General features: G+C 44.7%; 1 protein-coding gene across 4 annotated transcripts in view; it reads right to left on the reverse strand.

The window, feature by feature from the left end:
• The window catches only part of NOL4L (nucleolar protein 4 like), a 202,751-nt gene that overhangs the window by 67,707 nt on the left and 111,845 nt on the right, over positions 1-23,199 (reverse strand). The window contains exon 1 of one of the 4 annotated variants that reach the window (XM_067468289.1): positions 20,246-20,269. The exons of the other annotated variants lie outside the window; for them this stretch is intronic. The gene's annotated coding sequence lies outside the window, so the exon portion shown is untranslated. Of the gene's footprint in view, positions 1-20,245; positions 20,270-23,199 lie in introns of those variants that run through there. 4 annotated transcript variants of the gene reach the window in all.

The raw sequence follows: 23,199 nt of genomic DNA on the forward strand, positions 1-23,199 counted from the left end.
ATGATCGTGACATCACCGCTCAAGCAGGGAGCTTTGAGATGGTTGAACAGAAGCTCTCCGAAACTCTAGGTGCTCTTACTGCCTATTACAGGTAAATACAGATTATTCCTAATCCATCTAAAACACGGACATGTGCTTTTCACCTGAAGAATAGACAAGCATCTCAAGCTCTGAGGATTACCTGGGAAAGATTCCCACTGGAGCATTACAGCACACCCAAATACCTGGGAATTGCCCTGGACTGTGTTCTAACTTACAAGAAGCACTGCTTGAATATCAAGCAAAAAGTGGGTGCTAGCAACAATATCATATGAAAGCTGACTGGCACAACCTGGGGATCACAACCAGACACAGTGAAGACATCTGCCCTTGCACTATGCTACTCTACTGCTGAGTATGCATGCCCGGTGTGGAACACATCTCACCATGCTAAAACACTGGTTGCGGCTCTTAATGAGACATGCCGCATTATCACAGGATGTCTACGCCTCCACGCTACAGAAGAAATTATACTCTGTGCTGTTGCAATGCTGGACCACTCTCACAACCACTATGTCAGACTACACAGAGAAGCCATTGAAATCCACACGCATGTGGACAATTTCAACAGAAAGGAGGAAACCATGAAAATGAACAAAATCTGGCTACCAGCATTTAAAAAACTCTAAAATTACAACAGCACAACAACAGAGAGGAAACAAACAAGGACATCTAATCACCTCTTAACAAAAGTTTGCTCCAGGCACTGTCAGGCCATTATATGCTAATCAAGGTGGTCAGTTGAAACATTCACACCTAGCTCCAGCAAACAAGAGTCCTTTGTCCCACCCTGGTCTTTCCACAGATATATAAACCCATTTACTAGTTCCAACAGACCTCACTACCTCTGAGGATGCTTGCCATAGATGCAGGCGAAATGTCAGGAGAGAATGCCTCTAGACCATGGCCATATAGCCCGAAAAAACCTACAACAACCCAGTGATTATGTCCATGATAGCCTTCGACAATACATTATTATTATTATTATTATTATTATTATTATTATTATTTACACCCCGCCTTTTTCTTTCCGAAAAAGAGACTCAACGCTGCTTTCATTAAACCCGATACAATACAAACTTAAAACTCAGAAAACATATGTTAAAATAAAATGAAACAGTTAAATCCCCTAAAATACATTAAAAACCTATTCATAGAGAAAGCCGCAGCACCCCTGAACTTGATCTACACTAGAAACAATGCAATTCAAGGAATTGTAATTTGGATTCTAGGAATGTCACAATCCTCCAGGGAAGGCTGACCATAATAGGGTCTTACTGGAAGACACGGACACGCCGAGAGCGGTATTCCCTCGTGTAAATAAATAGGAATTTCTTTGTTTGCCCCTGACCCAACTTAGTGCAAAGTATCTCCAAAATCCTTCACTCCAGGGGAGCGTCAGGGCATGATCCAGGGTGCATCTACACGGTGGAAACAATGCCGTTTGGCACCACTTCAATTGCAATTGAATCCTAGGTGTTGCAATTTTGCAAAGCCTTTTGTTTGTCAATAGGAGGCTAGTGTCTAGATCTAGGGAAGTCATGCTACCCCTCTATTCTGCTTTGGTTAGACCACACCTGGAATATTGTGTCCAATTCTGGGCACCACAATTCAAGAGAGATATTGACAAGCTGGAATGTGTCCAGAGGAGGGCGACTAAAATGATCAAGGGTCTGGAGAACAAGCCCTATGAGAAGCGGCTTAAGGAGCTGGGCATGTTTAGCCTGAAGAAGAGAAGGCTGAGAGGAGATAGGATAGCCATGTATAAATATGTGAGAGGAAGCCACAGGGAGGAGGAGGGAGCAAGCTTGTTTTCTGCTTCCCTGGAGACTAGGACACAATGGAACAATGGCTTCAAACTACAAGAGAGGAGATTCCATCTGAACATGAGGAAGAACTTCCTGACTGTGAGAGCCGTTCAGCAGTGGAACTCTCTGCCCCGGAGTGTGGTGGAGGCTCCATCTTTGGAAGCTTTTAAACAGAGGCTGGATGGCCATCTGTCAGGGGTGATTTGAATGCAATATTCCTGCTTCTTGGCAGAATGGGGTTGGACTGGATGGCCCAGGAGGTCTCTTCCAACTCTTTGATTCTATGATCTCCAAATCCCTTCACTCCAGGGGAGCATCAGGGCATGATCCAGGGTGCATCTACACTGCGGAAACAATGCAGTTTGGCACCACTTCAATTGCAATTGAATCCTAGGTGTTGCAATTTTGCAAAGCCTTTTGTTTACTGTGCAAACACTCCCAGTTCTCCCCAGCATTGTACCTTGGTGGGTCAAGTGGTGCCAAAGCGCATTAACGCGGCAGTATGAACACGGCCTTGGTCTACGTTGCTACCATCCTCTTTGGGCGTCTTGTCACACTATGGTTCTTGGATGGAGAAAACAGGGAAGGAGGGCACATCCGTTGTGGATGCATCACGTGGATCGGCTCATCCTCCTCCCACTCGGCAGCTCCACAAAGCCATGGGTCCCACCTGCCCCCCTTCCCCCCCTTCCTTCCTTCTTCCTCCTCCTCTGCTTCCTTTGCTCCCTGCCAGACTGCTCTCTGGGCTAATGTCTCCCTTCCTGTAAACAAACTGCAAATGAAACTTTCATTAGGAAAAATAAATAAGAGCACAAATCCATTATGGCCGGTCGGTTGGCTGTCCGGCTTCCTCCTCCTCCTCCTCCTTTGCCAGGGATGGTGACACAGAAGGAAGCGACAGCCGTGGCCTAATCGGACGGAGCCATCTCTCTCTGAGGCTCACCTTCTTCCTCCCCCTTCCTTTGCCAAAACATTTACCTGCCTCCGAAAGAGCTACCTGCCTTCGTGAAATAGTACCTGAGGCATGGAATATGCACACTCTGCGTATTTGTCCTCTCCTTGTACGCACACCCACAGGCGTGTGAATGCACACTCACTCACTCACACACATACAGGAACACACCTTGCACCTGTCGCACCTGGAGGCAGGTAAAGGCACCTGTCATGGCGGAGTGGCTCACGTTTCTGAAGTTTACAACTCTGAGTTGAGAAAATCCAATGAAATCCCATTGGTTTGGCATGCGCCGCTAGGTGGGTCGAAGGTACAGGCACACACAAGATCCAAAGGATCTCTTTATAAGGTTCTTGTAGGTTTTTTCGGGCTCTAGGGCCATGTTCTAGAGGCATTTCTCCTGACGTTTCGCCTGCATCTATGGCAAGCATCCTCAGAGGTAGTGAGGTCTGTTGGAAATAGGAAAATGGGTTTATATATCTGTGGAATGACTAGGGTGGGACAAAGAACTCTTGTCTGCTGGAGCTAGGTGTGAATGTTTCAGCTGACCTCACTACCTCTGAGGATGCTTGCCATAGATGCAGGCGAAACGTCAGGAGAAATGCCTCTAGAACATGGCCCTATAGCCTGAAAAAACCCACAAGAACCTAGTGATTCCAGCCATGAAAGCCTTTGACAATACGATCCCTTTATACACGTTTGGGGGAATTTTGGGAGGGGAAATTCAAAGGGAAACAGCTTCTCCCAATTTCAGAAGGTTAGCCTAGGAATCCACCCTGCTGCTGCAAATCCAATTCCTGAGGCTGGATCTACACTGCCTTATGATCCAGTTTTGGAATGTCGATTAACTGCATTGATCCGAGGCCGCTTCTACACTGCCCTATAGTCCAGGATCTGATCCCAGATTTTATGTTTATCCCAGATTATCATAGAGTTGGAATAGACCTCATGGGCCATCCAGTCCAACCCCCTTCTGCCAAGAAGCAAGAAAATTGCATTCAAAGCACCCCAGACAGATGGCCATCTGTAGGGATACCAAGGTGCTTGTTTATAAAGCTATTATCCTTCTAACCCTGCTCTATGCCTGCGAAACGTGGACTGTTTACAGATGTCACACACAACACCTGGAACGATTACATCAGCGCTGCCTCCGGAAAATCCTGCAAATCTCTTGGGAAGACAAGCGGACAAACGTCAGCGTGCTGGAAGAAGCAAAGACCACCAGCACTGAAGCAATGGTCTTCTGCCATCAACTCCACTGGACTGGCCACATTGTCCAAATGCCTGACCACAGTCTCCCAAAGTAGTTGCTCTACTCCGAACTCAAGAACGGAAAACGGAATGTTGGTGGGCAGGAAAAGAGATTGAAAGATGGCCTCAAAGCCAACCTCAAAAACTCTGGCATAGACACTAAGAACTGGGAAGCCCTGGCCCTTGAGCGCTTCAGCTGGAGGTCAGCTGTGACCAGCAGTGCTGTAGAATTTGAAGAGGCACGAATGGAGGGTGAAAGAGAGAAATGTGCCAAGAGGAAGGCGCGTCAAGCCAATCCCGACCGTGACCGCCTTCCTCCTGGAAACCGATGCCCTCACTGCGGGAGAAGATACAGGTCAAGAATAGGGCTCCACAGTCACCTATGGATCCACAAGAATACGGATCCTGGAAGACTATCCTACTCGGCCAACAAAGGATCGTCTAAATAAGTAAGTAAGTAATAAGACCAGAATTATAGGACAGTGTAGACTGATATGATTCAGTTCAATGCATTCAATCCTCATTCCAAAACTGAATTATAAGGCAGTGTAGCCTAAAATAATCCTCTGGATTTCATAGGGTCATCGTACACTGACAACTTGAAGTCACAGACACACGAGAGAGCTCATCTTGGTTCCTTTCTCCCAAATAATGCAGGCTTGAACCAAAAGCAAAAGAGAGGGGGAAAATAAACAACAGGCTATGTATTTATTTACAGTTCTAGTTTCAAAGAACTACAATAGGAACTTTTTTTTAAAGACACAGTCATTGCCGTAAAGGCGTCCAAAAAGTCCAAAGCGAGGACTTTGCACTCCTGCGTTCTTTACCCTGGCTTCCAAACCACTCCCTTTTTAATATCTCTCCAAATGTTTAGCCTGAAGAAGAGAAGGCTGAGAGGAGACATGATGGCCATGTATAAATACGTGAGAGGAAGTCATAGGGAGGAGGGAGCAAGCTTGTTTTCTGCTGCCCTGAGACTAGGACGCAATGGAGCAAACGGCTTCAAACTACAAGAAAGGAGATTCCATCTGAACATGAGGAAGAACTCCCTGACTGTGAGAGCTGTTCAGCAGTGGAACTCTTTGCACCCCCGACAGATGGCCATCCAGCCTCTGTTTAAAAGCTTCCAAAGAAGGAGCCTCCACCACACTCCGGGGCAGAGAGTTCCACTGCTGAACGGCTCTGATAGTCAGGAAGTTCTTCCTCATGTTCAGATGGAATCTCCTTTCTTGTAGTTTGAAGCCATTGTTTTGTGTCCTAGTCTCCAGGGAAGCAGAAAACAAGCTTGCTCCCTCCTCCCTGTGGCTTCCTCTCACATATTTATACATGGCTATGATATCTCCTCTCAGCCTTCTCTTCTTCAGCTCCTTAAGCCACTCCTCATAGGGCTTGTTCTCCAGACCCTTGATCATTTTAGTCGCCCTCCTCTGGACACATTCCAGCTTGTCAATATCTCTCTTCAATTGTGGTGCCCAGAATTGGACACAATATTCCTGGTGTGGTCTAACAATACAAAAGTGAAAGGATCCCTGTTGTCCTTGGCGGAACTTAGCATTTGTTGGATTTTCTTGGTGGGTCTGTAGATAGTTTGTATGTGGTGTTTCCTCCTCAGCTTTCCTATGCTGGAGAGGTTGTTTAGCCAAAAAAAGTGAGAATTAGATTGGAGTCAATACACTACACATAAGGTAGACTTAAGCCACTCCTCATAGGGCTTGTTTTCCAGACCCTTAATAAGAAGATGATAAGGGGAAGTACAGAAGAGTTCCCAAAGCATGTGTATGAACCATTTCAGGAGGGTTTGCACAGGAATAAAAGAGAATAATATGCGGCAATGTAAAGAAAAACTTCCTGCACAAAATTATTTCCAGCTCTGTGACTTCAGTGAGACGAACAGCATGGCTTTGTGCACCACAAAACACATTGATTCAATAATAATAATAATAATAATAATAATAATAATAATATAAAATAATAATAATAATTTAAAATAATAATAAATTGACAAATTGATCCAATAATAATAACAATAATTCAAAAATTGAGAGCCAAATTGACAAAGAAAAAACATGGATGTGGGTCACAAATGGATCTTTGAAAAAGGAGACGAAGGAGGGCCTGATTCTGGCAGCCCAAGAACAAGCCATTCGAACCAATGCCATCACAGCCAGAATTGAAAAGTTGACAACAGATCCCAAGTGTAGACTCTGCAAGGAAGCAGATGAAACAATAGATCCTATCCTCAGCTGCTGCAAGAAGATCACGCAGACAGACTACAAGCAGAGGCACAACATCGTTGCTCAGATGATTCATTGGAACTTGAGCCACAAACACCATCTAAGTTCTTGTGGGTTTTTTCGGGCTATATGGCCATGTTCTAGAGGCATTTCTCCTGACCTTTCGCCTGCATCTATGGCAAGCATCCTCTACCATCTGGCTGCAACAAAAAACGATTACTACTACATTATTATTATTATTATTATTATTATTATTATTATTATTATTATTATTATTATTATTATCTGCTTTGTGTTTTCCCCTAATTTCTCCCCTTTATTACTGAATGAAAATTATGCATACTAATAAAAAGGCCATACAAGTAGCCTACCCAGCAAATTATTATTATTATTATTATTATTATTATTATTATTATTATTATTATTATTTTCAGGATGTATATTTGCACCCTGCTTTTTCTCTCCACAAAGGAGGCTCAAAGTGGCTGATGTTAAAAGCATTTCAATACAATGTCAAACACATCTGACCCTACAAATCTTTTGCAGAGAGACAGCCCTTCTGACAGGCTTCCTAATGCTCCCCTTGCAGCGCATCATGCGGCCGCGCATGAAACCGTACTCCTTTGCAGCGGTGTAACTGGAGAAAAGGGCTTTAAAATATAAGACACGGAGCTGGGAGCATTACGCGATTAATCAATTACAATACATTAGCTGCAGATGTATTTAATCGGAGCCTTGGTGAGAATTTTTCTTTTTAAAACAACGCATTACTACACTATGCCACTCAATTTTCTTTCCTGGGTTATAAATGGCATTTCCTAATTGGTTCTATTATAAAAAAAAATATGAGGAAAGTCTATAAAACTGTACAAACTTTGATCTTGCGGGAGGGACGTCTTATAGAATCATAGAATCAAAGAGTTGGAAGAGACCTCACGGGCCATCCAATCCAACCCCATTCCGCCAAGAAGCAGGAATATTGCATTCAAATCACCCCTGACAGATGGCCATCCAGCCTCTGCTTAAAAGCTTCCAAAGAAGGAGCCTCCACCACACTCCGGGGCAGAGAGTTCCACTGCTGAATGGCTCTCACAGTCAGGAAGTTCTTCCTAATGTCTTGCAGCACAGTTTGCTGCAGTTTTGCAATGAATATCTCATGGAGTCTCAACCAATTCTACATAGGGACCACTAAACGCAGCATTGCCCAAACACGAATCAAGGAACATGAAAGTCACTGCAGGCTAATTCAACCAGAGAAGTCAGCCATAGCAGAGCACCTGATGAACCAGCCTGGACACAGCAGATTATTTGAGAACACAGAAATGCTGGATCACACCAACAACCACCATGTCAGACTACACAGAGAAGCCATTGAAATACACAAGCATGTGGACAATTTCAACAGAAAGGAGGAGACCATGAAAATGAACAAAATCTGGCTACCAGTATTAAAAAACTCTAAAATTACAACAGCAAAACAGCAGAGAGGAAACAACCAGGCACAGCTTAACACCTCTCAACAAAAGATTTTCCTAGGCTCAGGCACACCTTCAAATGCTAATGAAGGTGGTCAGTTGAAACATTCACACCTAGCTCCAGCAGAGAAGAGCTCTTTGCCCCACCCCAGCCATTCCATAGATATATAAACCCATTGTCCTATTTCCAACAGACCTCATTACCTCTGAGGATGCTTGCCATAGGTGCAGGCAAAACGTCAGGAGAAATGCCTCTAGAACATGGCCCTATAGCCCGAAAAAACCCACAAGAACCTAATTCAACCTAGTTTGTGACTGCCACCAAAACAAAGTTTCTAGAGTATGACAATGAACTATTTTCAAAATAAGGATTGCACAAGTAAATAGGGAATAACATGTTCGAACCAGGAAGAATGTTACATAGAGTTATTGTTATTATATATTAAAATAGAATTAAACAATCTGGTCAACAACAACAACGACACTTTATTTATACCCCGCTACTATCTCCCCAAGGGACTCGGTGCAGCTTACACGAGGCCGAGCCCACAACACAATGCACAAAACAACTTGTGTTCTGCTTTTATCTCAATTTGGCAGCTTTGAACATTTTTTTTAAAACCCACAACATGCAAATATTAAAATAGAATGAAGAAGTTGTTTAAGATAACAATTAACTAACCAAATGAAGTTCAAGAGGGACAAATGCAAGATGAGATCTATATGCTGGATTTTGTATTATTATTATTATTATTATTATTATTATTATTATTATTATTATTATTATGCAAGATTACTTGGAAGCCCACATTGCAATGCTAGCCAACCTGTGCCGAGGGTACAGGCTTGTTTTCTGCTGCCCTGGAGACTAGGACACAATGAAGCCATGGCTTCAAACTACAGGAAAGAAAAGAGATTCCACCTGAACATGAGGAAGAACTTCCTAACTGTGAGAGCGGTTCATCAGTGGAACTCTCTGCCCCGGAGTGTGGTGGAAGCACCTTCTTTGGAGTCTTTGAAACAGAGGCTGGGTGGCCATCTGTCGAGGATGCTTTGAATGCAATTTTCCTGCTTCTTGGCAGAATGGGGCTGGGCTGGATGGCGCACCAGATCTCTTCCAACTCTAGGATTGTATGATTCCAAATACTCGCCCCGAGTGACCTTTCATTGCCAAACTATGGCCACTGCCTGAGGTTCAAACTCTTCTGTGTTGGTTTCCGTAGCCTTGCCACTTGCCAATAGGCCTCTATCTCTCTCCACGCGCCTTGAGCTTTGCCAAAGATTCGGGGAAGCGGTGATGCTGCTGTCTCCATTTCATTCAAATCACCCCTGACAGATGGCCATCCAGCCCCTGTTTAAAAGCTTCCAAAGAAGGAGCCTCCACCACACTCCGGGGCAGAGAGTTCCACTGCTGAACGGCTCTGTACAGAGCTGTACAGCTGTGGAACTCTCTGCCCCAGAATGTGGTGGAGGTGCCTTCTTTGGAGGCTTTGAAACAGAGTCTGGATGGCCATCTGTCGGGGGTCCTTTGAAGGCAATTTTCTTGCTTCTTGGCAGACTGGGGCTGGGCTGGATGGCCTACCTCTTCCAACTCTAGGATTCCATGATTCTAAATACTCGCCCTGAGTGACCTTTCATTGCCAAACTATGGCCACCGCCTGAGGTTCAAACTCTTCTGTGTTGGTTTCCGTAGCCTTGCCACTTGCCAACAGGCCTCTATCTCTCTCCTCTCGCCTTGAGCTTTGCCAAAGATTCGGGGAAGCGGTGACGCCGCTGTCTCCATTGTTCCCCACCCCAGAAAGAAAGAAAAAAATACATGCAGGAAGTAAACAAACATCTGGCTGGAGAAAGAAGGGAGGAGGAAAAGAATGCTTGCAAAACACACACAGAGAGAACTCCAAAGTCTTGTTGGTGACTTGCAAATCAAGGCAGTGTCGTCTCTGGGTTTGTTTTGGGGAGACTTTCTTGTTTGGAGAGCAGGACCACTCCTCACTGAGTGTGGCTCTCTCTCTTTATCTATCTAGTTCTCTTTCCCTGTTTTTCCTTCCTTCTCTTTTGAAATGGGCAGCCCCCACCGGCTCAGGCAAATCTTCGCCCAGGGAGCCGGTGCCCAGGAGGTGGACGCCTGAAGCAGGGATTGACCCACAAAGCCCAGCTTTGCCTTTGCCTTTGCCTCCTCCTCCTCCTCCTTCTCTGGAAAGGGAGCTATTTCCAGACTGAGAGCTTCCCAGCCCCCTCCGCCCCAAAGGGAAAGAAGGAGGCTCCGGCACAGAAAACACACACAGAAAGCAAAGGGTCTGAAGGGAAAGTGGGGCTCCCCTTCGTCCCAAAGGAAAGGAGGCCTGGGAAAAGCATGGAGAGCAAGAAACTCACCCATATATTATTATTATTATCCTTCCTCTTTTCTCTGGGAAGCAACTGAGGCATGTATGGGCCAACTTCGGCCCTCCAGGTGTTTTGGACTTCAACTCCCACAATTCCCAATAGCCTACTGGCTGTTAGGAATTGTTGGAGTTGAAGTCCAAAACACCTGGAGGGCCGAAGTTGGCTTATGCCTGAACTAATGGAAGGGGACATTAATATTGTTGTTACTATTCCTATTTCTATGCTTTCTTAAAGGAGACTCAAAGGATGCACACATGCCATTCTCCTCCAGGACATGCTAAGCTAGTCCTCCTAGGACAGTTTTTCTCAACCTTCCTAATCCCGCAACCCCTTAATACGGTTCCTCATGTTGTGGTGACCCCCAGCATAACACTATTTTCATTGCTACTTCATAACTGTCATTCTGCTACTGTTATGAATCGTAATGTAAATATCTGATATGCATCCTGCATTCTCATTCACTGGACCAGATTTGGCACAAATACCCAATACACCCAAATTTGAATACTGGTGGGATTGGGGGTGGGACTGATTTTGTCATTCGCCCTAAACGGTTCGGGCCCCACCTATCTCCGTGATCACGTTTCCTTCTATGAACTGGCACAAGCTTGAAGATGTTCTGGGGAGGCCCTCCTCTCAGTCCCACTACCATATCATGTGCGGTTGGTGGGGACGAGAGGGCCTTCTCAGTGGTGGCTCCCTGTCTCTGGAATGCCCTTCCAAGGGAAATAAGACAGGTCCCACCCCTCCCCTCCTTTGGTAAGAGCTTGAAGACCTGGTGGTGTCAACAAGCCTTTGAAAATGACCAGTTCTAACTCAGTCTTACACATTGTCGAATACAGCCTTATTCTTCCTACCAGTTACCCAGATTATTTCCTCTAATCGGCCTGGAATGAACATACCTAATATTATTGTTGCCTGCCATAGCATTGCACTTAATTCCTGGGCCCCCTAGAATTTTTGGGCTTGCACAAATCTTGGCCTGGCCTTGTAAATTTTTAAATGCTTTGAACAGGCAATATTACTTTTAATATATGTGTGTCATGGCGACAATTTTTATGCTTATATTTTGTTTGTTAATCTTATGGTTATGTTGTTTTTACTCTGTATGTTTTGTGATGTTACCTGGGAACCACTCTGAGTCCCCTTGGGGAGATGGAGCGGCATATAAATAAAGATTATTATTATTATTATTATTATTATTATTATTATTATTATTAGGGAGTTGGAGTTGCTGAGATTTATAGTTCACCTACAATCAAAGAGCATTTTGGTTCAATGATAGAATTAGTTCAATGATAGATTTACAGTTTCCTCCCTTATTAAACCCTTGTGCTGGCAGGACTGCTGACTGAAAGGTCAGTGGTTCGATCCCAGGGAGCAGGGTGAGCTCCTGTCTGTCAGCTCCAGCTTCCCGTGCAGGGACATGAGAGAAGCCTCCCACAGAATGGGAAAACATCCGGGCATCCCCTGGGCAACGTCCTTGAAGACGGCCAATTCTCTCACACCAGAAGCGACTTGCAGTTTCTCAATTTTAGGAGTCCCCTGTGGCACAATGGGTTAAATCAGTGTTTCTCAACCTTCCTATTGCCGCTACCTCTTAACACAGTTCCTCATGTTGTGGGGAACTACAATTCCCAAACTCAAAGTCAATGCCCACCAAACCCTTCTAGTCATGGGAGTCCTGTGTGCCACATTTGGTTCAATTCCATCATTGGTGGAGTTCAGAATGCTCTTTGATTGTAGGTGAACTATCAATCCCAGCAACTACAACTCCCAAATGACAAAATTATTAATTTTTAAGTGATGGTTACTCCTTGGGTTAGTAGGTGTCTTGTGGCCAATTTTGGTGGCAATTCACCCAGTGGTTTTTGAGTTATGTTAATCCCACAAATGAACATTACATTTTTATTTATATAGAAGGTAACACTGCTGATGTTATATAATAATATATAATGATACTGTTTTATTATTAATGTATATTCATAGAATCAAAGAGTTGGAAGAGACCTCCTGGGCCATCCAGTCCAACCCCATTCTGCCAAGAAGCAGGAATATTGCATTCAAATCACCCCTGACAGATGGCCATCCAGCCTCTGCTTAAAAGCTTCCAAAGAAGGAGCCTCCACCATACTCCGGGGCAGAGAGTTCCACTGCTGAACGGCTCTCACAGTCAGGAAGTTCTTCCTCATGTTCAGATGGAATCTCCTCTCTTGTAGTTTGAAGCCATTGTTTCATATCCTAGTCTCCAAGGAAGCAGAAAACAAGCTTGCTCCCTCCTCCTCCCTATGACTTCCTCTCGCATATTTATACATGGCTATCATATCTCCTCTCAGCCTTCTCTTCTTCAAACTAAACATGCCCAGCTCCTTAAGCCGCTCCTCATAGGGCTTGTTCTCCAGACCCTTGATCATTTGAGTCGCCCTCCTCTGTAAGTAAGTACATTTTAAGTTGTACTGTAATATTTTTAAGTGTGAGCCAGCCACTTTGAGTCTCAGTATGGAGAGATAAATAAATATAAATAAAGACAGAAATACAATAGAGAGAGACTGGGAGGAATAGGGACCCTCACTTCCCACTCTTGCAGGCCCACCCCTCTTCCTCTAGGTAGATGAAGGAGGGAGGGGTGCTTTCCACTCCAAAGGGAAGGAAGGAAGCCTGTGGGCAACAGAGCAGGGGATTGGGGAGGGGGAGAGAAAGACCACCCACTCCCCCAACACACACACCCTCCCCTTCCTCCTCCTCTTTCTCTCCAGGTAGAAGGGAGATGATGGAAAATGGGGTGGGGGGTAGGGGAGAGGAGATCGATGCTTGCTTAGCAGCAGGAGAAGCCCCCTCCCTCCCTCCCTCCCTCCTCCCCCTCTGCGCCCCCTCCCCATGCCCCCTTCCTTGGGCTTTTGTGCTCTGCCTCTCCTTCTCCCCCTCTGCTTCTCTCCCAAGAAGGACGCGCTCACCTTAACCTTTCTCCAGGCTCATTAGACGCGCTAATGAGAGGCATCCACTCAAGGGGGAGGGGGCCAAGGAGCCCTCAAGGGGGGGGGGGGGGTCGCCGAGAAGGAGGGCTCCGAACCCTCCGCCGTTGGGAGAAACGGTCCTCTCTCCCCAACGAGGAGGAGAGCCGGCGCCTCTCCCACGCGCAAAGGGGGTGCCAGACCCTTCTCCTTCCCGAAAGGACCACCCCCACCTCTTCCTTTCCTTTACAAGCCCCTTCCCCACTTCGTGGAGTCGCTGTGCCTTCAAAGTGGGGTTGCAGAGACTCTCCTGTGGCAGCCACGCAGGAGTCGCGCGTGGAGACGTCTCTCTATCTATCCACTGAGTTTATACTTTTCTACCGGGAGATAGATAAGGGACCTTCGCTTTTTGCTTCCATCTTTCTTTCTCTCTTTCCTTCTTTCCTTCCCTCCCTCTTTCTCTCCTTTTTTTCCTTCTCTACCTCTTTCCTTCCTTCGCTTTTTCCTTCCATCCTTCCTTCCTTCTCTCTTTCCTTCCCTCCCCCTTTCTCTCCTTCTTTCCTTCTCTACCTCTTTCCTTCCTTCCTTCACTTTTTGCTTCCATCCTTCTTTCTCTCTTCTTCTTTCCCTCCCTCCCTCTTTCTCTCCTTTTTTCCTTCTCTACCTCTTTCCTTCCTTCACGTTTTGCTTCCTTCTCTCTTTCCTTCCCTCCCCCTTTCTCTCCTTCTTTCCTTCTCTACCTCTTTCCTTCCTTCCTTCGCTTTTTGCTTCCATCCTTCTTTCTCTCTTTCCTTCTTTCCTTCCCTCCCTCTTTCTCTCCTTTTTTCCTTCTCTACCTCTTTCCTTCCTTCGCTTTTTGCTTCCATCCTTCTTTCTCTCTTTCCTTCCCTCCCTCTTTCTCTCCTTTTTTCCTTCTCTACCTCTTTCCTTCCTTCACTTTTTGCTTCCATCCTTCCTTCCTTCTTTCTTTCCTTCCCTCCCCCTTTCTCTCCTTCTTTCCTTCTCTACCTCTTTCTTTCCTTCACTTTTTGCTTCCATCCTTCCTTCCTTCTTTCTTTCCTTCCCTCCCCCTTTCTCTCCTTCTTTCCTTCTCTACCTCTTTCCTTCCTTCCTTCGCTTTTTGCTTCCTTCCTTCTTTCTCTCTTTCCTTCTTTCCTTCCCTACCTCTTTCTCTCCTTTTTTCCTTCTCTGCCTCTTTCCTTCCTTCCTTCCTTCGCTTTTTGCTTCCTTCCTTCCTTCTTTCTTTCCCTCTCTCCCCCTTTCTCTCCTTCTTTCCTTCTCTACCTCTTTCCTTCCTTCCTTCGCTTTTTGTTTCCATCCTTCTTTCTCTCTTTCCTTCTTTCCTTCCCTCCCTCTTTCTCTCCTTTTTTCCTTCTCTACCTCTTTCCTTCCTTTCTCTTTATGCTTCCATCCTTCCTTCCTTCTTTCTTTCCTTCCCTCCCTCTTTCTCTCCTTCTTTCCCTCCTTCCTTCACTCTCTCTTTCCTTCCTTCCCTTATTTTCTTTCCTTCTTCCTTCCTTCTCTACCATTCCTTCCTTCCTTCCCCCTTTTTCTTTTCCTTCTTTCTTTCCTTCTTTTCTTCTCTACCTCTTTCCTTCCTTCCTTCGCTCTTTGCTTCCATGCTTCCTTCTCTCTTACCTTCTTTCTTTCTTTCCCTCCCTCCTTCTTTATTTCTTTCTTTCTTTCTTTCTTTCTCCACTTGCCTCATTGTCCGACAGACCTCTGAATATGCCATTAGTCACAGATGCAGGCGAAACGTCAGGAGAGAACGCTATTGAAACATGGCCACTAGAGAATGAATCCACTTTAAATCCGGTGGCTGCCTCCTGCAGAATTTTGGGGGTTGTAGTTTAAGGAGGAACCTTTCACAGCCTCACTAAACTACAAAACTACAAACCCCAGAACTCTGCAGGAGGCAGAAACCGGGTTTAAAGTGGGATTCATTCTCTAGTGTGATGAGGTCCAAGGGCTTTAAAAGGTGGCTGGAATGGACACCCAACAATTCCAAAACAAAGCCAAAGCATTGCAAACATGAGCATTAGGAAGGAAAATAAATGCGTTGTGTGATGTTGTTACTACTATTGTTGTTATAATGTGTTGTCGAAGGCTTTCATGGCCGGAGTTACTGGGTTGTGGTGAGTTTTCTGGGCTGTCTGGCTATGTTTCAGAAGCATTCTCTCCTGACATTTTCGTAGTTTCCAACAGATCTCAAAACTGAGTTGTTGTAAGTTTTCAGGCTATATGGCCATGCTCCAGAAGCATTCTCTCCTAACGTTTCGCCTGCATCTATGGCAAGCATCCTCAGAAGTTGTGAGACCTCACAACCTCTGAAGATGCCTGCCATAGATGCAGGTGAAAGGTCAGGAGAGAATGCTTCTGGAACATGGCCAAACAGCCCGGAAAACTTACAACAACCCAGTGATTCCAGCCATGAAAGTCTTCAACAATACCAATTTTCCTAGTTTCCAACAGACCTCACGACGTCTGAGGATGCCTGCCATAAATGCAGGTGAAACGTCAGGAGAGAATGCTTCTGGAACATGGCCAAACAGCCCGGAAAACTCACAACAACCCACTATTATTGTTATGTTATTATGATTTCAAACGACAGTAAGGAAGTCAAGACACCTCCACACAGAGGTCTAGATCTAGATGGTAAGAAAGAGAGATGGCCATCCCACTTGGAAGACAATCCCAAGCAAGCAGGGCACCAAAACAATTCAAAACAAAGCCAAGGCACTGTAAACATGAGCATTAAAAATAAAAGAAAAGAGTTGTGCCCTACTGTTGTTGGTTTATTATTATTTCTGCACTGATAAAGCAGGTCAATAAGGAAGTCAAGACACCTCCATACAGAGATAAGAAAGAGAGATGACCATCCCACTTGGAAGACAATCCCAAGCAAGCGGGGCATCCAAACAATTGCAAAACAAAGCTAAGGCACTGCAAACATGAGCATTTATAAGAAAAGAAATGCATTGTGCCCTGTTGTTGTTGTCGTTGTTGTTACTGATAAAGCAGGTCAGTAAGGAAATCAAGACACCTCCATACAGAGCTCTAGATCTGGATGACCATCCCACTTGGAAGACAATCCCAAGCAAGCAGGACACCCAAACAATTCAAAACAAAGCTAAGGCAGTACAAACATGAGTATTAAAAAATGCATTGTGCCCTTTTATTATTGTTGTTGTTATGTTATTATTATTTCAAACTTCATTGATAAAGCAGGTCAGTAAGGAAGTCAAGACACCTCCATACAGAGCTCTAGATCTGGATAGTAAGTGAGGTGACAATTCCACTTGGAAGACAACCTCAAGCAAGCTGAGCACCCAAACAATTCCAAAACTGAGCTAAGGCACTGCAAACATGAGCATTAAAAAGAAAATAAATGCATTGTGCCCTATTATCATTGTTGTTATGTTATTATTATTTCAAACTTCACTGATAAGGCAGCTCAGTAAGGAAGTCAAGACACCTCCATGCAGAGCTCTAGATCTGGATACTAAGCGAGGTGACAATTCCACTTGGAAGCCAATCCCAAGCAAGCAGGGCACCCAAACAATTCAAAACGAAGTATTGTCGAAGGCTTTCATGGCCAGAATCACTGGGATGTTGTAGGTTTTTTGGGGCTATATGGCCATGTTCTAGAGGTATTCTCACCTAGGAGAGAATGCCTCTAGAACATGGCCATATAGCCCCAAAAAACCTACAACAACCCAATTCAAAACAAAAGCCAAGGCATTGCAAACATGAGCAGTAAAAATTAAATAAATGCATTGTGCCCTATTGTTGTTGTTGTTTTATTATTATTTCAGACTACACTGATAAGGTAGTTCAGTAAGGAAGTCAAGACAACTCCATACAGAGATCTAGATCTAGATAATAAGAGATGTGACCATCCCACTTGGAAGACAATCCCAAGCAAGCAGAGCACCCAAACAATTCCAAAACAAAGCTAAGGCACTGCAAACATGAGCATTTAAAAGAAAAGAAATTATAGAATCATAGAATCAAAGAGTTGGAAGAGACCTCATGGGCCATCCAGTCCAACCCCCTGCCAAGAAGCAGGAATATTGCATTCAAATCACCCCTGACAGATAGCCATCCACCACACTCCGAGGCAGAGAGTTCCACTGCTGAACGGCTGTCACAGTCAGGAAGTTCTTCCTCATGTTCAGATGGAATCTCCTTTCTTGTAGTTTGAAGCCATTGTTTTGCGTCCTAGTCTCCAAGGAAGCAGAAAACAAGCTTGCTCCCTCCTCCCTGTGGCTGCCTCTCACGTAATGGCTATCATATCTCCTCTCAGCCTTCTCTTCTTCAGGCTAAACATGCCCAGCTCCTTAAGCCGCTCCTCATAGGGCTTGTTCTCCAGACCCTTGATCATTTTAGTCTCCCTCCTCTGGACACATTCTAGCTTGTCAATATCTCTCTTGAATTGTGGTGCCCAGAATTGGACACAATATTCCAGGTGTGTTCTAACCAAGGCGGAATAGAGCATGGGGAGCATGACTTCCCTAGATCTAGACACTAGGCTCCTATTGATGCAGGCCAAAATCCCATTGGCTTTTTTTGCCGCCACATCACATTCCTGGCTCATGTTTAACTTGTTGTCCATGAGGACTCCAAGATCTTTTTCACACGTACTGCTCTCGAACCAGGCATTGTCCCCCATTGTATATCTTCTATATGAGTTGTGCCCTATTGTTGTTGTTGTTGTATTATTATTTCAAACTTAACTGATAAAGCAGGTCAGTAAGGAAGTCAAGACACCTCCATACAGAGCTCTAGATCTGGATAGTAAGCAAGGTGACAATTCTACTTGGAAGACAATCCCAAGCAAGCAGGGCACCCAAACAATTCCAAAACAAAGCCAAGGCAGTGCAGATATGAGCATTTAAAATGAAAAGAAATGTGTTGTGTCTTAATATTGTTGTTATTGTTATGTTGTTGTTATTACAAACTGCATTGATAAAGCAGGTCAGCAAAGAAGTCAAGACACCTCCATAGAGAGATAAAAAAGAGAGGGGACCATTCCACTTGAATGACTATCCCAAGCAAGCAGGGCCACCCAAACAATTCAAAACAAAAACCAAGGCATTGCAAACCTGGTAAGTAAAAATAAAATAAATGCATTGTGCCCTATTGTTGTTGTTGTTTTATTATTATTTCAAACTGCACTGATAAGGCAGCTCAGTAAGGAAGTCAAGACACCTCCATACAGAGATCTAGATCTGGATGATAAGAGAGGTGACCATTATTATTATTATTATTATTATTATTATTGTTATTGTTATTGTTATTGTTATTAAACTTTATTTGCACCCAGCTAGCATCTCCCAAAGGACTCGATGCGGCTTACAAAGGCCAAGGCCTCAACACAACAACAACAGACAATAACAATACAATGCAAGCAAATTAAAAACATAAGCAATAACAGAAACAAAACATTACACTATTATGCAATAAAACCAGGGCCGGGCCAATGAAGGGTACAGGTTAAAAAGTGCTGGGTGTGAGAGGTGATATGTTGGGATTCTGGGCAAGTGCAATGTGCAGAGAGTCTTAAGCTCTGGGATATAGTGCTGGAGGTTATCCTATTCTGGAAAGGCACATCGGAATAGCCAGGTCTTCAAACTCTTCCTAAAGACTGCCAACGTGGGTGCTAGTCTAATGTCTTTGGGGAGGGCGTTCCAAATTCAGGGGACAACCACAGAGAAGCCCCTGTCCGTCGTCCCCACCAAATGCGCCTGTGACGCAGGTGGAATCAAGAGCAGGGCCTCTCCGGATGAACGGAGGGAGTGCATGGGTTCATACACGGAGATGCGGTCACACAAGTAGGCAGATCCCAAATCGTTTAGGGCTTTGTAGGTAAGCACCTGCACCTTGAATTGGGCTCGGTAGGTAAATGGCAGCCAATGGAGCTCCTTAAACAGGAGGGTTGACCTCTCTCTGTAAGGGGCGCCAGTTAACATCCTGGCCACCGCCCGTTGAACCAGTAGGAATCTCTGAGCCGTTTTCAAGGGCAGCCCCACGTAGAGCGCATTACAGTAATCCAACCTAGAGGTGACTAAGGCATGGACCACCCTGGCCAAGTCTGCCTTTGTGAGGTACGGTCGCAGCTGGCGCACAAATCTTAGTTGTGCAAAAGCCCTCCTGGACACTGCTGACGCCTGAGCCTTAAGCGTAAGTGACCATCCCACTTGGAAGACAATCTCAAGCAAACAGGGCACCCAAACAATTCCAAAACAAAGCCAAGGCAGTGCAGACATGAGCATTAAAATTGAAAAGAAATGTGTTGTGTCCTAATATTGTTGTTGCTGTTATGTTGTTGTTATTACAAACTACATTGATAAAGCAGCTCAGCAAGGAAGTCAAACCCATAGAGGGATAAGAAGGAGAGTGGACCATCCCACCTGGAAGACAATCCCAAGCAAGCAGGGCACCCAAACAATTCCAAAACAAAGCCAAGGTAATGCGAGCATGGACATGAAAGATAAAATGTGTCCTGGAGGAGGATATCAAAATGCATCATCATCATCATCATCATCATCATCATCAGGTTCTTGTGGGTTTTTTCGGGCTGTAGGGCCATGTTCTAGAGGCATTTCTCCTGACGTTTCGCCTGCATCTATGGCAAGCATCCTCAGAGATAGGCAAGCATCCTCACTGCCTCTGAGGATGCTTGCCATAGATGCAGGCGAAACGTCAGGAGAAATGCCTCTAGAACATGGCCCTACAGCCCGAAAGAACCCACAAGAACCTAGTGATTCCAGCCATGAAAGCCTTTGACAATACATCATCATCATTATTTCAAACTGTAAAGCAGCTCAGGAAGGAAGGGCACACCTCCATACACAGGTCTAGATCTGGATGACAAGCAAGAGAGGTGGCAATCCTACTTGGAAGAGGATCCCACTCGTCCACGCGTGAGAGAGACGATGTGGAATGGCATAGGTGGAGAGTACGACACACACACACGCACACAAAGCGCGGATCGAGGGGTTCTCCGTGTACCCACGCGCAACTTCCTCCTCTCCTGATGGTACCCCCCACCCCCACCCCTCCTCTTGTCACGGCTGTCACATGCTCCCTCCCACGCGCCCCTTCCCTCCCTCCCTCCCTACCCACCCCAAGCTGATCCCTTGCTCACCCACGGCTTTCCACGCGAGGCCTCTTCTCTGGCGTGGCCCACGCCCCCCTCGGGCTGCCTCTCCTTCGCCTCTTTACCGTTGAGGCTTCCTCCCCCCCCTCCCCTCCCCTTCGCATTCCGAACCCAACAGCAGGCTTCGGTTGGCAACCGAAGGAGAACCCACTCCTCCTCCTCCTCCTTCCTTCTCTCCCTCTCCCCCTCCCCACGATCCAGCCCTCATCCCACGGGATTCCTGGCAGGGCGAGGAGGAGACAAAAGCCCCTCTCCTTCCTTCCTCCCTCCCTCCCTCCCTTCCTTCCTCTCTTCTTCCCTTCCTCTCTTCATTCCTTTCTTCCTCTCTTCTGTCCTTCCTTCCTCTCTTCCTCCCTTCCTTCCTTCCTCCCTCCCTCTCTCCCTCTCTTTCTTTCTTTCCTTCTTCTCTTTCCTTCCTCTCTTTCTTTCTTTCTTTCTTTCTTTCCTTCCTTCTTCTCTTCCTTCCTCTCTTCTTTCCTTCCTTCCTCTCTTCTTTTTCTTCCTTCCTTCTCCCTTCCTTCCTTCCTTCCTTCCTTCCTTCCACTCTTCTTTCTTTCCTTCCTTCCTCTCTTCTTTCCTTCCTTCCCCTCTTCTTTCCTTCCCTCCTTCTTTCCTTCCTCTCTTCTTTCTTTCCTTCCTCCCTCTCTTCTTTCCTTCCTTCCTTCTCTCTTCTTTCCTCCTTCCTCTCTTCTTTCCGTCCTTCCCTCTTCCTTCCTTCCTCTCATCTTTCTTTCCTTCCTTCTCCCTTCCTTTCACTCTTCTTTCTTTCCTTCCTTCCTCTCTTCTTTCCTTCTTTCTCTCTTCCTTCCTTCTCTCTTCCTTCCTTCCTCTCATCTTTCTTTCCTTCCTTCCTCTCTTCTTCTTTCCTTCCTTCCTTCCTTCCTTTCATCATTCCTTCCTTCCTTCTTCCTTCCTTCCTTCCTTCCACTCTTCTTTCTTTCCTTCCTTTCTTCTCTCTTCTTTCCTTCGTCCTCTCTTCTTTCCTTCCTTCCTTCCTCTCATCTTTCTTTCCTTCCTCCCTTCCTCCCTTCCACTCTTCTTTCTTTCCTTCCTTCCTCTCTTCCTCCTTTCCTTCCCTGCTTCCCTCTCTCTCTCTCTCTCTCCCTCCCTCCCTCCTTCCCTCCCCACCCACGCAAAGGCCCCACTCCGGATTAGAAAGCGCTTTGCAAAGTGCCCAGAAGAGCAAGAGAGAGCAGCGCTTCTCCCAAAGCAAAGTCTCCTGTTTCTCTTCCCATCCCAGGATTGTCTCCTGGTACATTGCAAGGATATCATGCCAATAGAATAATACACAACAGGGTCCTCTTTCTCTTCCCATCCCAAGATTGGATCCTGGTCATTACAATGATATATAATACCCATATAATAATCCACAACAGAGAGAGAGAGAAATGTCCCTTCCTCCTTATCCCAAACCAATGGCAACGTCCCCTCTTTCTCTTCCCATCCCAGGATTGGATCCTGGTACATTACAATGACATAATACCAATATAATACTACACAAGAGTGCCATCCCAGAGAGAGATTTCCCTCCCTCTTATCCCAAAGCAATGTTGTCAAGGGGCCCTACCCTCTTTTCCATCTCTATACCTTCAAATAATATTGTATACTTGATTTATTTAGACTCAGAGCAGCTTACAAGATATATATATATCATAGAATCATGGAATCCTAGAGTTGGAAGAGACCTCCTGGGCCTTCCAGTCCAACCCCATTCTGCCAAGAAGCAGGAATATTGCATTCAAATCACCCCTGACAGATGGCCATCCAGCCTCTGTTTAAAAGCCTCCAAAGAAGGAGCCTCCACCACACTTCGGGGCAGAGAGTTCCACTGCTGAACGGCTCTCACAGTCAGGAAGTTCTTCCTCATGTTCAGATGGAATCTCCTCTCTTGTTGTTTGAAGCCATTGTTTCATTGCGTCCTAGTCTCCAAGGAAGCAGAAAACACGCTTGCTCCCTCCTCCTCCCTGTGGCTTCCCCTCACATATTTATACATGGCTATCATGTCTCCTCTCAGCCTTCTCTTCTTCAGGCTAAACATGCCCAGCTCCTTAAGCCGCTCCTCATAGGGCTTGTTCTCCAGACCCTTGATCATTTTAGTCGCCCTTCTCTGGACACATTCCAGCTTGTCAATATCTCTCTTGAATTGTGGTGCCCAGAACTGGACACAATATTCCAGGTGTTGTTGTTCTTTTTAATTATTATTATTTCTGTTCCCAAACATGCCCTTAACATCATTAGCAAACTATGAAGTAGTCATTTGCTAATCAAACTGTCATAGTCTCTTGAATTGTGGTTCCCAGAATTGGACACAATATTCCAGGTGTGGTCTAATAAAAGCAGAATAGAGGGGTAGCATTACACACACACACACAATATATATTATATTATCACATAGTACAATATCAGTATTACAAATTACTATATTGTACTATACCATTATATTGTAATATTATTAGTAATATTCCATGTAGTATAAATATTTAATTATAATATTGTATTATTAGTATTATACTGTATTACATTATAATATTATTATATGTATATACAATATATTGTATTATATACAATCCTATCACACAATATATTATATTATCCCATAGTACAATATCAGTATTACATATTATTATATTGTACTATACCATTTATATTGTAATATTATTAGCAATATTGTAATATAAAATATATAATAATATTGTATTGTTAGTATTATATTGTATTACATTATAATATTGTAAATATTATATGTATATACAATATATTATATTATATACAATCCTATCACCCAACTTCTTCTCCAAAAGCAAAGTTTCCTCTCTTCCATTACATTTATAATATTGTATTATTAGTATTATATTGTATTACATTATAATATTATAAATGTTATATGTATATACAATACAATATATTATATTATATTATATACAATCCTATCACCCAACTTC

This window comes from Anolis sagrei, chromosome 4, assembly GCF_037176765.1.
Source record: "Anolis sagrei isolate rAnoSag1 chromosome 4, rAnoSag1.mat, whole genome shotgun sequence".
In the NCBI taxonomy this organism is placed as follows: domain Eukaryota; kingdom Metazoa; phylum Chordata; class Lepidosauria; order Squamata; family Dactyloidae; genus Anolis; species Anolis sagrei.